The sequence below is a fragment of the Notamacropus eugenii genome, chromosome 5, assembly GCF_028372415.1.
Source record: "Notamacropus eugenii isolate mMacEug1 chromosome 5, mMacEug1.pri_v2, whole genome shotgun sequence".
Lineage (NCBI taxonomy): Eukaryota > Metazoa > Chordata > Mammalia > Diprotodontia > Macropodidae > Notamacropus > Notamacropus eugenii.
In genome coordinates this window covers 291,356,411-291,371,225 of record NC_092876.1, presented here as the reverse complement: position 1 = coordinate 291,371,225, position 14,815 = coordinate 291,356,411, and the positions used below count along the sequence as shown (strand labels likewise).

Here is a 14,815-nt window from a genome sequence, read left to right as displayed (position 1 = left end):
GTATAGAATAGCAATATAGGGTTAATCTCCTTTCACACTTTGCTTCAATTTGGTTTCACAGTTCTTTATCTTTGGAGAGAATATGTCTCAGTACCTGGATACAGAATTGAAACTGAATAGCTGAGAATTCCAAATTCATGACTATGTATAGCTGTCATTTTCACTTCAAAAATGTGTTAATGTGCCTGTAGGAAGTGTATGTTTTGTCTGAAAGTCTGAAGGCTTCAAGTTCTCAGTTTTTCTTGGGAGCTCCTTGCTACAGTTCCCCAGAAGGGCATGAGATCCTGAAATCATTGGCTCGAGATGGCTGTAGATGAATATGATTAGGGACATGAAAAAGGAATATTCTCTGTTAGTTATACAAAGCCAGAAGTAAAAGGTTGCGCTGTATTCTTATATGCATAAATAACACAGAGGAAAATAAAATCCATTCAAGGCAGTTCCTAATACCATTCAACATGTTAGAATGAAAATATTTCCCAGATGTTTTGTGCTTACAAATGGAAAATATTTGGAGAACATTATATATACACATATGTACACATGCATACTTATATACATATATGTATGTATGTATAGACATATACACATATATGCATGTATTTGTACTGATGAGAGGACAAATTCTAATTAACTTATTGAACTGTTTGTCTTTGAAAAACTAATAGACGTGTAGATTAGATTGGTAAAATTTATTGTCTTAACGAAGATTTGGAAAGAGAAGTATTTAAGTCAATTTCCCAAGTAGAAAAGCATTGACTTTCTACTCTCCTTTTACTGATAAGACCTCTCTTTATCAAGGAACATCTCCACCTATCAGAATTCTAGTATCTGATATCGATGTCTTTTAAAATCATGAAAGTGTTGTACTTTTGCAACCACTGGCATAAATTCAATTCTGCTCGTATAGTAACTTTTAAACTTAAAAGTACTACAATTCTGACTCAAAAGTAGATTGATATGTGCAGCCCTCTCTTTTTAGACTTTAACATATTTCAGTTAGTGCAAATCACATAACCTTGATATGAAAAAAAACCTTTACATGACTGTACAAGCATGTTCATATTCTATCTGCAGTGTTTTTACTCACAATAGATAAATCATACATAATAACTGGCACATAAAACAATGATTGGAAATATGCATGTGTTTGAACTTGCTTACCTCAATCCATGAACAACACTTGCATCATTATAACCCATGCCTTGCACCCATCCCTTAAAAGGGCCTATGAAGGTACTTTGTTTTTTAATAGCTTTGTTAATATTTCATACACGTGATTCTCCTATCCCTCCAATAATCCCACCTTCCACGACGGAAAATTTCAATTTGGAGAAGAAAGGAAAGGGATTGAGTGTTTATATATCATTTGCTCTGAACCAAGTATTATGTTAAGCACATGACTACATTTATATTAATCAGAGTAATTAACCTTTTTTTGAAAAATGATTTTACAGGAATATTTCTTAATTCTTCTAACTCTTTATCAAATCTTCTTGTACCAGCCTACTATCACGATTCTCTGTACCTCCTTCCCTATTCCCACCCTCTGGTGGGAAGTTATGGGAATTTTCTTATAGTATACTGGGCACCATTCAATATATTATCTAGAGGATGACTGAAATAACAACAACAACAAAAAAAACCAATTAGGTCATCTAATCTCCTTATACTACAAATGAGGAGACTTAGTTGCTCAGTAAGAGGCAGAACCAGAATTAACCCACATTCTCCAATTATATTTTCCTTTTGACTATCCCACACTCATTGATGAAAAAGAAAGTGGATCTCATTGAAAAGTTCAGTGTTCACTACTGCTTAAGTACCATTCAGTCAAGTTGCATCATCAGCTACTGAGCCAAACTTATTGAGTTTTGAGCATCTGAGTTCAGAAGAGTCCCAAACTTACTCTTGCATATTTAATAAGCCTTGTTGAGCAGAAACACTACCAAACTCTGGGAACTTTAAATTCAGCAGCCTTTATCTCCCTGCTTTGTCCTTCTCATGGGACAGGGTCAGTTTGTTCTTAGAGGATATGGATCTGAGAATGCATCCATTTGGAATGTGCGCTGAGCTGACACTTACCTGTGCCACTCTCTCCTTTTAGACTTTAACATATTTGTTAGTGCAAATCACATAATCTTGACATGAAAAAAAATCATCTTTACATGACAGTACAAGCATGCTCATATTCTATCTGTAGTGTTCTTACTCAGAATAGAATAAATAAATCATACATAGTAAGTAGCACACAATGAATAATAAAACCATGAAATATGTATCAATAGGTTGAAAGCTCATTGCTTTTCTAAACCCTGAAAGCCTCCAGATCTGCAACTGATTGGAGCCTAGGAGTTTTTGGAAATGTACAGTATGAGTTGTCCCTTCATCAGGCAACAAACTAACAATATGGTTCCAAAAGTTATTTTTTTCAAACTTTGAACAGACCTGGTGCTCAGATAATGACACAGAAATTCTGCTGAAACTCTGAACTGAAATAGGTTAAGGGGCGGGGGGAGTATAGAAGAATGTTTAGATCAATGGGAATGGGAAGATAAGTGAGGAATTTTTGCAAAAATAAAGGAGAGGTCTCTAGAGGGGAAGATGAAGGAATAGGTTAAAGGGGGTTACAAAATGGTGTTTAGATTTATGAGAATGGGAGGATACAGGAGGGATGCCTGGAGGGAGCTAGGCTAAGTAATAAAAGGGCAAGGTAGTGGGCAGAAATAAGGTAGAGGAGTTAGGAAGGATAGGAAACAAGAGATACACACACACACACACACACACACACACACACATAAAAAGAAAGATCAAGAATAAAATTTGTAAGGGAAGGCATATGTCAATATATGTACGTATGTGTGTGTTTGTGTATATGTGCATGTATATATAAATATATCCAGACTTAACTGTAGAATTCTGGGTGGGAAAGGGGAAAAAAGAACAAAGTAAAAATTGTACAGTAGAAAACAAAAGAAAACTTGTAAGGAAGCAAAGATGAACAGCTCCCAATATAACATGTAGTATTTATCATATCATTGAAATAAAAATTTATCATTGCATATTTTGAACCTTCTCATGTTCTGCTATGCACAGGACATGCTTTTTCTTTTCTTTTTTCACTTTGTATTTGTTTCAATGTTTAAGTTTATGATGTTTTTTTCTTTCTATTCAGTATTTGAGTTCTGGTGTTTGTTTAAAAAAAGAAATTCCTGTAGCTGCAAGTTCTGATGATTTTCTTTGGCCACTTTCCAGTTCAAGAACCATCCCTCTGCACATGGAGGAGAGGCAGCCAGCATGAAAAGGGAGTTAAGAGTAACATCACTCTCATGTCCTGGTCTCACTTTTAAATGAATGGAGGCTAAACTTACAGATATAATATACCATCACAGCCCAGTAGCTTACTAAAGAATGATAATATGAATGCAGACAATGGAACTTTTCTAGCTAAAAGAAAAAAACACATTATTCATCACAGACAGAACTAAACAGCAGGGTGTAGAGAACCCAGTATTGAAACTGATCTGAACCTAGGAGTTTTTGGAAATGTACAGTATGACTTGCCCCTTCATCAGGCAAAAAACTATGGTTCCAAAAGTTATTTTTTTTCATAATTTGACACAGAAATTCTGTTGAAACTCTGGATCTATTTGGAATAGGTTGGGGGGCTGGTATAGAAGAATGTTTAGATCAATGGGAATGGGAAGATAAGTGAGGGATAACAGTCTATTACTATGGCTAAGGGAAACAAAATAAGACCAAGTGACTGTAGTGTTCCTTAAAAAAGGATAACACCCCACAAAAGAGCACAACAGCATGTTTCACCTGCCCAGAGAGGTCTTTGACAAATCCAGCATCTTAAAGAAACTTTCAACATGTCTTCAAATATGCAATTGTATTTGTCTCCTATGATGAAATCTTTGAATTGCCATTGCAATTGGAAAAGACTATTGCCTGACACTATTCATCAAACAACTAATTCTTTTCCTATTTGATGAGGAATTCAAATGCCATTAAACATTACCTTGATTTAAGTATTTTAAAAAGTTCATTATATTTAGTTCATACAGAACTCCCCTTCCTCAAAAAAACTGTCACTAACAATCTAAAGATTAGTGATTTCTTTTCTTGGAACCTTCTCACTTAAAAAAAAACACAAAACATCAATAACAGCTCTTTCCAAAACTTTATTCACCTTCCCAGCTAATCAAGAAAGGATCTTGACTTCTCTCCAACTTTTTATTTTGCCCATGTAAAAGGGAAAAATATAAAAGAAAATGACTTCTGATATGGTGACCTCTCTTCTTGGATAACTGTTATAGAATTTGAGGGTACAGCAGATGGAACATTGAGCCTGGAGTCAGGAAGACTTGAGTTCAAATCCAGCCTCATTTAATGGTTGGGCAAGTCACTTATCCTCTGTTTGCCTCAGTTTTCTCATCTGTAAAATAGTGATAATAGCACCTACCTCCCAGGGCTGTTGTGAGGATCCAAGAAAAAGATAATACTTGTTAAACACTTAGCATATCGTCGAGCACACAGCAGGTGCTACATAAATGTTAGTTGTCATTGTTGTGGTTATATTTAGGCAATTGTTAGCTTATAAAAATCTGTGAAACTTGGAAGACATTTTCCCATTGAAATAATGGTGAGGCTGCCAGACCAGCCCACAAAGATTTACTTAATACATAATGTGACATAAATATAATTCCTTGCCTTCATAAAGTTTACAATCTATCAAGAGCATGTCATGCACACACACACACACACATACATGGATATATAAAAATAATGCTAACTCATATAACTAATATCATGAAATTGCCATTATATAGAATGGAATAATTCAATAATTCAGCCACCTATGACCCTTTATGGCTTGGTAAAATCTTAAAGAGCTGCTTTGGCCAAAAAGTCACTACCTTGGAATTAACTTAGAGATTAATCTCTTCAAACTTAGATTGGTTTTCAGACAATAGACACATTTGGTCCATATCTGAGACAATCCTTGAAGTCCTTTCCTTGTGATAGGATCTGTTAGAGACTGTGCTTTGTTGGCATAGACTTGTATAAACCAAAGTCACCTTGATACCACAGTGAGGTATCTGCCCTACCAGGGCAGAAGGAGAAATGCAAAGTGCTACATGAACAATGATGTACAGGACCATTAATTTTGGAGATGGAGAGATGAAGGATTCTGGGAAGTAACTACATTTGAGGAGGACCTTGAAGAATAGGTTTTAGGATTGCAGAAAGTGAAATTTGATGTAACGGGATTCTAGAAATAGGAAACAGAATTCATAGAGGAGGGAATATGCCAGGCACATGCAGGTTACATTGAATAATCTACTTAGCCTGAAGCATAGCAAACATTGAAGTAGTATGAGGCTTAAGCTGATCAAAGCTGGGAGGTATTAGATTGTAGGAGGGCTTGAATGACAGGTAGAAGTTCAATATCTTTTTGATGTTCCCTTCAATTTTTTTGGTAAGACACAGGGAGCTATAGAAGTGTTCTGAGCATAGCAGTGGCATGATCTGATTTGTGTATAACATTAATCTAACACCTGCGTAGAGAAGATGAACTGGAAAGGGGCAGAGACTAAGTTCAAGGAGATCAGTTAGGAAGATGTTACAGTAATCCAGGCAAATTTTAACAAAAGCTTGTACTATGGAATTAAGGGTGGGTCTAGAAAAGAGGAAATGAATACAGATGTTTGAGGTAGTAGAATTGGTAACTGATTAGATATGGAAGGTAAGGAAAATTGAAATGCAGCAACAACATGGAATCTTCAGTTATTGGTAATGAGGTGACTATATCATTGAAATAAATAAGGAGGTAAGAAAGTTTATTTGAGAAGAAAGTGATGTTTCAGAATTCTTGAGTTTGAGGTATTATCAAGATGTCAAGGTGGAGATGTTTAATTGGAAACACAGTTGAGCAGATAGTTAAATCTTATGTGATAAGTCAAACTGGATATAAATTATTCATGGTCATCTGTGTGGTATTAAAAGCTGAAATGTGGGAGGGAATGAGATAGCTAAGGCGATGGTGTGGAGAGAGAAAACACAAGAGCTGAAAACAGAACCATGGATAATGCAGCAAAAAGGATGAAATGGGACCGGAAAAGGAAATAGAAAAGTAGACAAAACAGATAGGCAAACCAATAGAGTGTGACATTGCAGAAAGGGGGTAGAGAGTATCAAGAAGGAGGAGATACTCAAAAGTGTCAAATGATAATAGATCAGATGATGAAGATAGAGATAATTAGATTTTGTGGGTAGGAGGTCTTTAATGATCTTTGAAAAAGTCAGATTGTAAGAAACTAGGGAGTAAATGAATTACATAGATATGGAAGTCAGGTCAATAATAAATATTTCTTAAGGGTTAACTAAATGCCAAGAACTGTGCTAAGTACTGAATGTGGACAGATTTTTCAAGGAATTTGACAGTAAAAGGAAAGTGAAATATGATATGGTAGCTTAATGGAGTAAAAGAGTTGAGAGAAGAATTTTTTAGTTTTACAGTGACCTGAGCATATTTATAGAAAGAGAAGAATGAGCCAGTGGGAAGCAAAATTGAAAATGAGTTAGAAAATGAGTGACTGATGGAGCAATTCATGAACTATCAGGAGAGATGTTTCTGAGACCTAGTCCTATTATTTTTTTTAAACAGGATTTGATCAGCTTATGTGAATTCTTGATTTCAACTTCTGTAGAGTCATTCTCACATTGGCTCATAATAGGATATCAAAGGACTGCTTATTCTCAGCTCCTAGATCCACAGACAGACCATTTTCATAGTTTAGTCGTGTGTTCTTCCATTTTTTTTTCCAGTCTCTGTGTTTGGTTGCTACAAATTTACATTCTCTTTCATGCCCCACAAAGCTAGAATCCCTTTAGATGATGCCTGGTTGTAAGAGCACCTCTCATACTCCTACTAGATTTTTAGCACCTTCTGGATAATAATTTTGTCTCATTTACCTTTGTTTATTTCCACAACACCCAAAAGAGTGATACACATACAATAGACACTCAGTAAACAGTCTGTTGAAAGATTAAAACCACACTGTCCCCTAATGGGAAACTTTTGTAGATTAAATAGGAATATCTGAATAAGACCACATTCCTTATAATATTGGAATGAATATTGTATTTGGAGGCAGGTGAGCTGGGTTTGTGCAAGCAATCTGGCTGTTTGTCATCTATGACTTTGGCCGGCTCATCACTGTAGGTCTCAGTTTCCTCATCTTTAAAATGATGAGGTTAATCTAGATCTAAATTCTTTTTCTACATCTAATCCTATGATCTATTAATGTTTCTGTTGCACAATGCACCAATACATAGGATGAAAATATAATCAAAAATCAAAGTAGGCCCATTGCCTAAAGAAACAAGAAGAAATTATGTCACTGAAATGGATGACCTGTGAAAAAGTGAGGCTGATCATTCTCTCAAATTTTTAATCCATTGCTGCTGCTGCCATCACCACCAGTATTTATATAACTTCTACTGCGTTCCAGGCATTGTGCTAAACATTTTACAAATATCTAATTTGATCCTCACAGCAATCCTGAGGGGCAGGAGCTATTATTATTCCCATTCCACGTTGAGGCAAACAGATTAAGTGATTTGCCCAAGATCACTTAACCATATGGTAAGTGGCTGAGGCTGAATTTGAACTCAGGTTTTGTGTGTTGGTTTTTGTTTTCTTTTTCTAATTCCAGGCTGAACACTATCCATTTATAAAACGACTGACTATCTTATAAACTCTACAGTTTGGAGTCTTTGGGTCCAGGTGTTGGATACCCAGAAGCAAGTAATCTCTGCAGTAACTTCTTGGAAAAGATGTCTCCTATCAGGAGCATACTACAGATAAAGGGACTGTTTGTTAAAAACAGAGATCTAGACAGACAGTATAGATCAGGGTAAAAATAAAATTGTTTCTGCAGCCCCACAAGTTGCCTAGGAGTCTTTACCTCTCAAGAGATACAGAAATTATAGGTTACTGTATTATGCTTTAAATATTTGTCAAAGTGTATTTAAGTCTTTTGTATTTTAAGTATTTCTTTTCAGTTTGAAGAAATAGCTGTCCTATACTTAATCTACTTTGTACATTGAGTAACTTTCCACAATTTATCTCCATTAATCCCTCTTAAAGAAATGCTGGATTTCAGCCAAACCTAAGTTTTGTTTTCTCTAGAGTTATATTCGGGGATATGAGTGTAATGAAACTGCAGTTGTAAGAAGAACTCAATTCCCTCACCAGGGTAAGATGCCTCCCAGAACATGAATCAGAACTCTCTTGGTGAGAAAATGTCACTCCTCTGTCCTGGGAAGGAAACACTAGCCAAGAACCTAAGCTAAAAACCAGACTTAAGGAGGTAGTGAGGGAAGAGTTCCTGGGTTTGCACAAAATGTACCAGGGCTCTGAACACTTAAGGCAAGGCTGACCAGAATAGATGATGATCATTCATTCTTGCCTTCGTGAAGGAGAATGATAAACTCTAGAACTGGAAATGAAATTGGAAAATTCTTTGGAGATGCTATTTTTTTTCTAATATTAGATTACTCATTCAAAATAACAATAATTTTAACAGTTCACAGAATTTGGTTAAAATACAGACCTAAGGGTCTTCTGACTAGTAGTGCCTTTAGTTACTGAGATCACATGTATTTTTCTTTTTTTACTACCACTGTCTCAGAATTTTGTGCAAATTAAATAATTTCCTGCTGGACATTTCTATCTGAATAACATTATTCTTCCTCTAAAACCTATTCCTGTTTCAAACTTTCCCATTTCTATTATTGAGGAGCCTTTAGTGCTCCTTGCTTTATAACATTAAAGTCCTTTTCTCCCCAGCACCTCATCCAAACCCACCTTCTATTCAAATAATTGCCAAGTCTTGTGTATTCTACATTCACAACTTCTTTTGCATTCATCCTTTCTATACTCAAAGACTGAGAGAAAATTTGAAGTGTAGAGTTAGAGGGATGCCTACCCTAAGTATGTGAAGGCTTCCTTTCATGGAAATGGGTGGATGAGAACAATTTGTTCCAAGGGCTATGATGGCACCTGAAGCAGGTTCTGTAAAGCCCTTAGAGATTGGTCATACTTCAAAGATGCTGAAGTCGTCTACTGCATCAGCAAGTTTCTTGACTTTTGTCTTGGCACCAGACTCTGATGCCTCTGGAAGAGAGAGTTGTGCAACTCTGCCTAATAAATCCAATTCATGGATGAGTCTAAACATAACCCATGATGTCATTGGTCCTCTTAGAAAATGAAGGATGACCAACTCAAAAACTTGAGAATAAGATCAGATCATCTTCCTGGACTACTGTCATAGGTGTCTGATTGTGTGATATGACATAATACGAATATATGGAAATGTGTTTCATTTCATGTGTGACATGTGTGACATGACATCATATGGACATATGGAATTTGCTTTCTGGTTCATAGTTCATGTTCTGTGGTGTGTCTCTCATGACATATGTGATGTGTGCAACATGTGCCGTGCATGATTGTGACACTGACATATAATACGTGTGACACATGACATGTGTGACATGACAACTATATGAAAATGTGTTTCATGATTTGTGCTCCATGACTCATGTCGCCTGTAGCATGTTTGTGTTGTGTGGTTCATGACATACATGACACTTATGACATATCACACTGTGACATGGTATGTGTGTCATGGCATCATGTGATTACATAAAATGTGTTTCATGTTACATATTTCATGTTAAGTCCCATTATCTATGTGGCATACATGGACAGTGAAAATGGGAAAGGAGCCAAAGGGACTTCTGAAAGTAAGATGGAATATTTTTAATGGAAATTTACTATAAGACCTAGTGATTACTTAGAGAGGCTCAGGGGCATTTAAACTTCATGGCAGCATCTAAGAGACTGGGAATTTCAGAGTGTCCTTGAGGTATCATATTGAAGATGAAAGATATCCAAGCTGTAATGGAGTTAAAGGGACTAGCTGACAATTTTGAGTGGTAGAACAGAAGTTACACAGGTAAAGTTCTCCACTACACCCTCACATCAGCTGCAGAAGAACCTTGGGTTCCATCTCCCTTCACTTTCCTTTCCCTCTCATTCACTACTATAGCCATGAGTTTGGAAAGACTTGTTTTCCAAACAGCTTTAGCAGGAGTGGGAAACCTGCAACCTCAAGGCCACATGTGGCCTTCTAAGTCCTTCAGTGTGGCCTTTCGACTGAGTGCAAGTTTGACAAAGCAAATCTTTTTATTAAGGGAATGTGTTCTGTGAACTCTGGATTCATCAAATGGCTGTACTTGAGGACCTAGAGGGCTATGTGTGGCCTCAAGGCTGCCAGTTTATCACCTCTAGTTTAGAGGGAAAATGGGGATAAGAATATACTTCATCAGGAATATGTGTTATTATTTTTTTGTTACTTTACTGTTCATTTTGGTCCTTATTCAAGTTTTGGTTTTTATGTGAATACTGTATGTACTTCAGCTGGGTCTGGGGATTGGAATATTAATTGACTTCAGAGATTCCCAGTTCTGAACTGTTGGGGGCAGGGGAGACATTAAAAGTCCAAAAGATTCTAATCTCAGTCAATATGGGATTCACATGAGTAAAACCAAACAGACCACACAAATGATTAATCCTTGTTAAATCAGACTTTTGTGGCTCCCATTTGACATGGCTTTTGCATCAGCCCTACATGTTGATATGCTAGCAAACTAAACCAACTAAACTTAATTCATTCCATTTCCCAGATTGCATATAATTATAATTCAAAATAGATGAATCCAGACAGTTAGATCTAAGGCAAAAGAGAAAATTTAAGCTAAAAAAAAAAGAGTGTGATGAAACCTGGTATCTGATCACGTTATATCTGACTCTCCATGACCGCATTTGGGGTTTTCTTGGTAAAGATACTGGAATGATTTGCCATTTCCTTCTCTAGCTCATTTTTATGGATGAAGGACTGAGGCAAACAGGGTTAAGTGATTTGTCTAGGATTATACAGCTAGTAAGTATCTGGGGATGGATTTAAACTCAGGAAGATGAGTCTTCCTGACTTTGTCTAGACCCTGCACTCTACCCACTTCACCACCTCGCTGCCCTATTAGAGCAAGTCCAATTCTTAATTTAAAACCAAATATGAGATGTAGTCAGAGATATCATACCATCTGACTTACAAAGAAATGAAAAATCCTAATACTCTCCACAATGCCTAGTGACTAGTTATTAACCCTCTAGTATTTGGTGGCTGATAAATGCTTGTTGATAAGTTGATAGACTGAAAAAAAAACCATAACAATGAACTTCAGGGGATCTGGTTCTATGGAGAAAAAGAAATCTTACTTCTGGTCCTGATATCTATTAACCAGCTATGTGATGTAATTCAATTTAGGTCCTTCTCTGGGTCTCATTTTCTTCATCAGTAAAAGTGGGAGGGGTTTAAAACTAAGGTTCTATTCATGCTAAGGATGGGATAAGCGATAGCACAGATAGGTCAGAATGGAATCACCACTTTGACTACCACATCCCCTCAGATTACAATGATGTAGTGTTTAAGTACCACAGGAATAGTAATACTCCCTAGATCACCAGCATTACTTTCCATCCAACCTCAGCTACCATCATACAGGGTAGCAACTCTTGTTGAACTATGACCTGGCAATTTCCTGGGCAGTTCCTGTAACTTCCACCTTTTCAGTAGCCACAATGACTAAAACTTCAGAAAAGAAAGTTCTTGCCACCAAAGTCCTTGATATTGTCAAATGACTCAGTATCAGAAAAAGACAAAGTTTTAGCAATTTTAGAAATGTAAATAAAATGTAGGTATATAAATATAAATAAAATATAAAAATATATAAATTTATTAATTATCAAATAATTAGTTTTATCAATTAAAATGATTTTAGGAAAGATGCATTCTGTCTGCCCTTCCATAATACCCCAAGGATCACAGCACCTTTCCACCCTATAGTGAAACCTGCTTACAATCTTATCTCTTCCTATAAGTAAAATTATGATAATAATAGTAATCGAAATAATAGTAGTTGATTAGCACTTCAAGATTTGAAAAATCTTTCCATATATTATCTCCTTTGAAATAAGTGCTATCATTTTCCCTACTTTACAGATGAGGAAACTTAGGCTGAGAAAAGTTAAATGACCTGCTCCGGGTCACACAGCTCCTAAGTGTCTGGGATAAGATTTGAACTTAGGGATTCCTGACTTGAGGACCAGTGCTCTATCCACTGAACAAGTTAGCTACATGGCTTCTCGAGAAGAAGGTCTATATGGTTTTGTAATTTGTATCCTCAGGCTCCAAAATGCAATGCTTTCTTTCTACATTTTTTTAATTCATTCATTTCTGCTATGAAAAAAACCCTAGGCAGAGTTCTTTACCAGTAATGTGAAGCAATTAGATTCTATACTACCTTATAAATAAAACATGGTACTTGTTTGTTCCTTGTACAGTGACAAGATTAAGACCAGCTTCACAAAGGACAAGAAATCAATCTGTAAAATGGACAAAGGGAGAGACCAATATTTAAAATGTTTACCATCTTAGTTCAGTTTTCTTGCCTAGAAAAGAATAGATCTTCTCTTCTGTACCATTCATCAAACAGAGAAGCCCAATGACCAGAGCAGCTGTCTCCCACTGCCAGTTCTGGACAGCCAATAAATTATTGTAAAACACAGATTCAGTTTCTCCATTACTTTTGATTGCTAATTTATTTTCCAATATGACTGTTCTCATTATTTCTTCATATCTATCATGGGAAAATCTGAAGTACTTTCAAAACTATTAGTAATATATGGTAGACCTATCATTTTCCTATTGGGTACTATAATATTGTGCAGAACACTACTATGAGCTTTATTTTCTGAGAAAGCATTTGCAAATAAGGTACAGGATGGAGAGCAAAAGTCAAAGCAGTCAAATAACCATCTTCAATATCCTGTCTTTCTTACCCTTTACTTTGAAAGTTTTCTTTCCAATATTTTGAGATGTACTCAACAGGAAAGAGTGAACAGAGGAAGAAATAATAAAGGAAGTCATTGGAAGCAAAGAAACCAGTGTTTCACTAGCCAAAATGAATAAATACTAAGTGGCTAAACTACATTCTGATTCACCATGATTGGAAAACTATAGTGTGGAACTGTAGCCATGAAAAGCAGGACATGAGGTTCCTATGAATTAAGCACTTGGTAAGAGGAGGTTTTTTGTCCCTGAAGCACATAATACCATTCACAGAAATCTGTTTCATTTTTCAACCACAAATTATGTGTTCAGGATACCTAATATGGAATATTTTTAAATAATTTAATATAATTTGATGTACTCAAAAAAGTCAGGGAATTTCCAAATTTGAAGAGAATTTCCAGGAATTTTAGTAATAAATTATACCAATGTTTTACTTTTTTTTAAAATAGGGAAAACATCATACCAATAACAATTCTTTTGCATACAAGGCTAACATTATTACCACTTAATGGTCAGTTGGACATGGGCTTACTTGTTGTTTGGTAGTGTTCTATAGATTTGCTACAGTCAACAAGCCAAATGAACAAGCATTTATAAACCACCAGCTATGTCCAAGGAGCTGCCAAGCAAGAAAAACAGTCCCTGCTCTCAAGAAACTCACATTCTAACTGGAGATAACTTCAAACTATGCACTAATAAAATATATAGGGAATATAGATTTAGATATGATACACTGGGGATAAAGACACTCACCCCAGTTTCTCTTTTCTAGAATAACACATTTTGAAAGTAGGTAAAACACCAATAAAGGATATAATTTGTCATTTTGAAAGAACTAAAGGTAACTAGCTATACTTTAGCATCAAATCCCTGCCCTTAACCTTATTGTCACTATTATCTTACCACCCAAACTAAACACCCATCCTTCCTTCATTCCCCTAAAAAAGCAGATAATCTAAAGTGCCAATTGAGGCATAACATAATCTTAACATCAATTTATTTATATAGGGATAACCCAGAAAAAATTCTGAAAATGTCTTCAAGTTATATTTAAGGAAAAAAATCTCCCTTATACAAGATAAGAAATAATGTAAAATGAAAAAAGAGAATAGTATATTTGATTTCACTTGGGATGGGTGTATGATGATATTTAGAGAGCTGGTACTCTTAGTCAGGGAAGCAGTCAAGCTTTGTAAAGCTGTAGAATGAAATGCTAGAGATGAGACTTAGACAAGAATATCAAAAATCCATAGAGGAATTAATGGTCCAGCCAAATCATCTATTGGCAGAAGTGGTTTATTTTAAGTAGTAGTATTGTTTCTATTAAATTATTGTTAGCCCATTTATTCAATAAGTTATTTGAATGCTAGGAGGGTCAAGAAATGTCAGAATTACATTTTATCTATTTCTACTAAGAGTCATATAGCAATTGAGTATCAGATGTTAGGTATTACTCATATATTATATATCATCAAAAATTATAAATTCTCAATTTAGGAGAGAAAAAGTTTATAGTACCAAGGCAAAAAAGTACCTTAAGAACAAGAGCATGATAAATATTGATTGCTGGTGCCAATTCTAGAAAATTTTAAGATGGGGTGGGGCTTGAAGCCAAGCTTCTCGATTTCTAATAATTTCAAGAAAAGGGAGATAAAATTTGGGATTCTGAGCCATCAGGCTAACCATAAAATGAGTTACTATAAGTACAACAACATTTGACCCAAAGCAGTCCAGATATTTGGAGAGAGCCCAAAGAGGAGAAAGGAGCCACTGATTAAATGTTATTAGTGCAAACAAGATTAAGAGAAAATGCCATAACATACACT

At 35.7% G+C, this 14,815-nt stretch overlaps 1 protein-coding gene and 1 long non-coding RNA gene across 4 annotated transcripts in view; one reads left to right on the top strand and one right to left on the bottom strand.

The window, feature by feature from the left end:
* LRP1B (LDL receptor related protein 1B) overlaps window positions 1–14,815 on the bottom strand; it is a 2,222,640-nt gene that overhangs the window by 1,130,483 nt on the left and 1,077,342 nt on the right. The gene's annotated exons all lie outside the window — the stretch shown is intronic.
* LOC140506231 (uncharacterized) lies at window positions 9,742–12,702 on the top strand. Its single transcript, XR_011967823.1, has 2 exons — window positions 9,742–9,819; window positions 12,479–12,702. It is a non-coding gene; the product is annotated as an uncharacterized lncRNA (long non-coding RNA).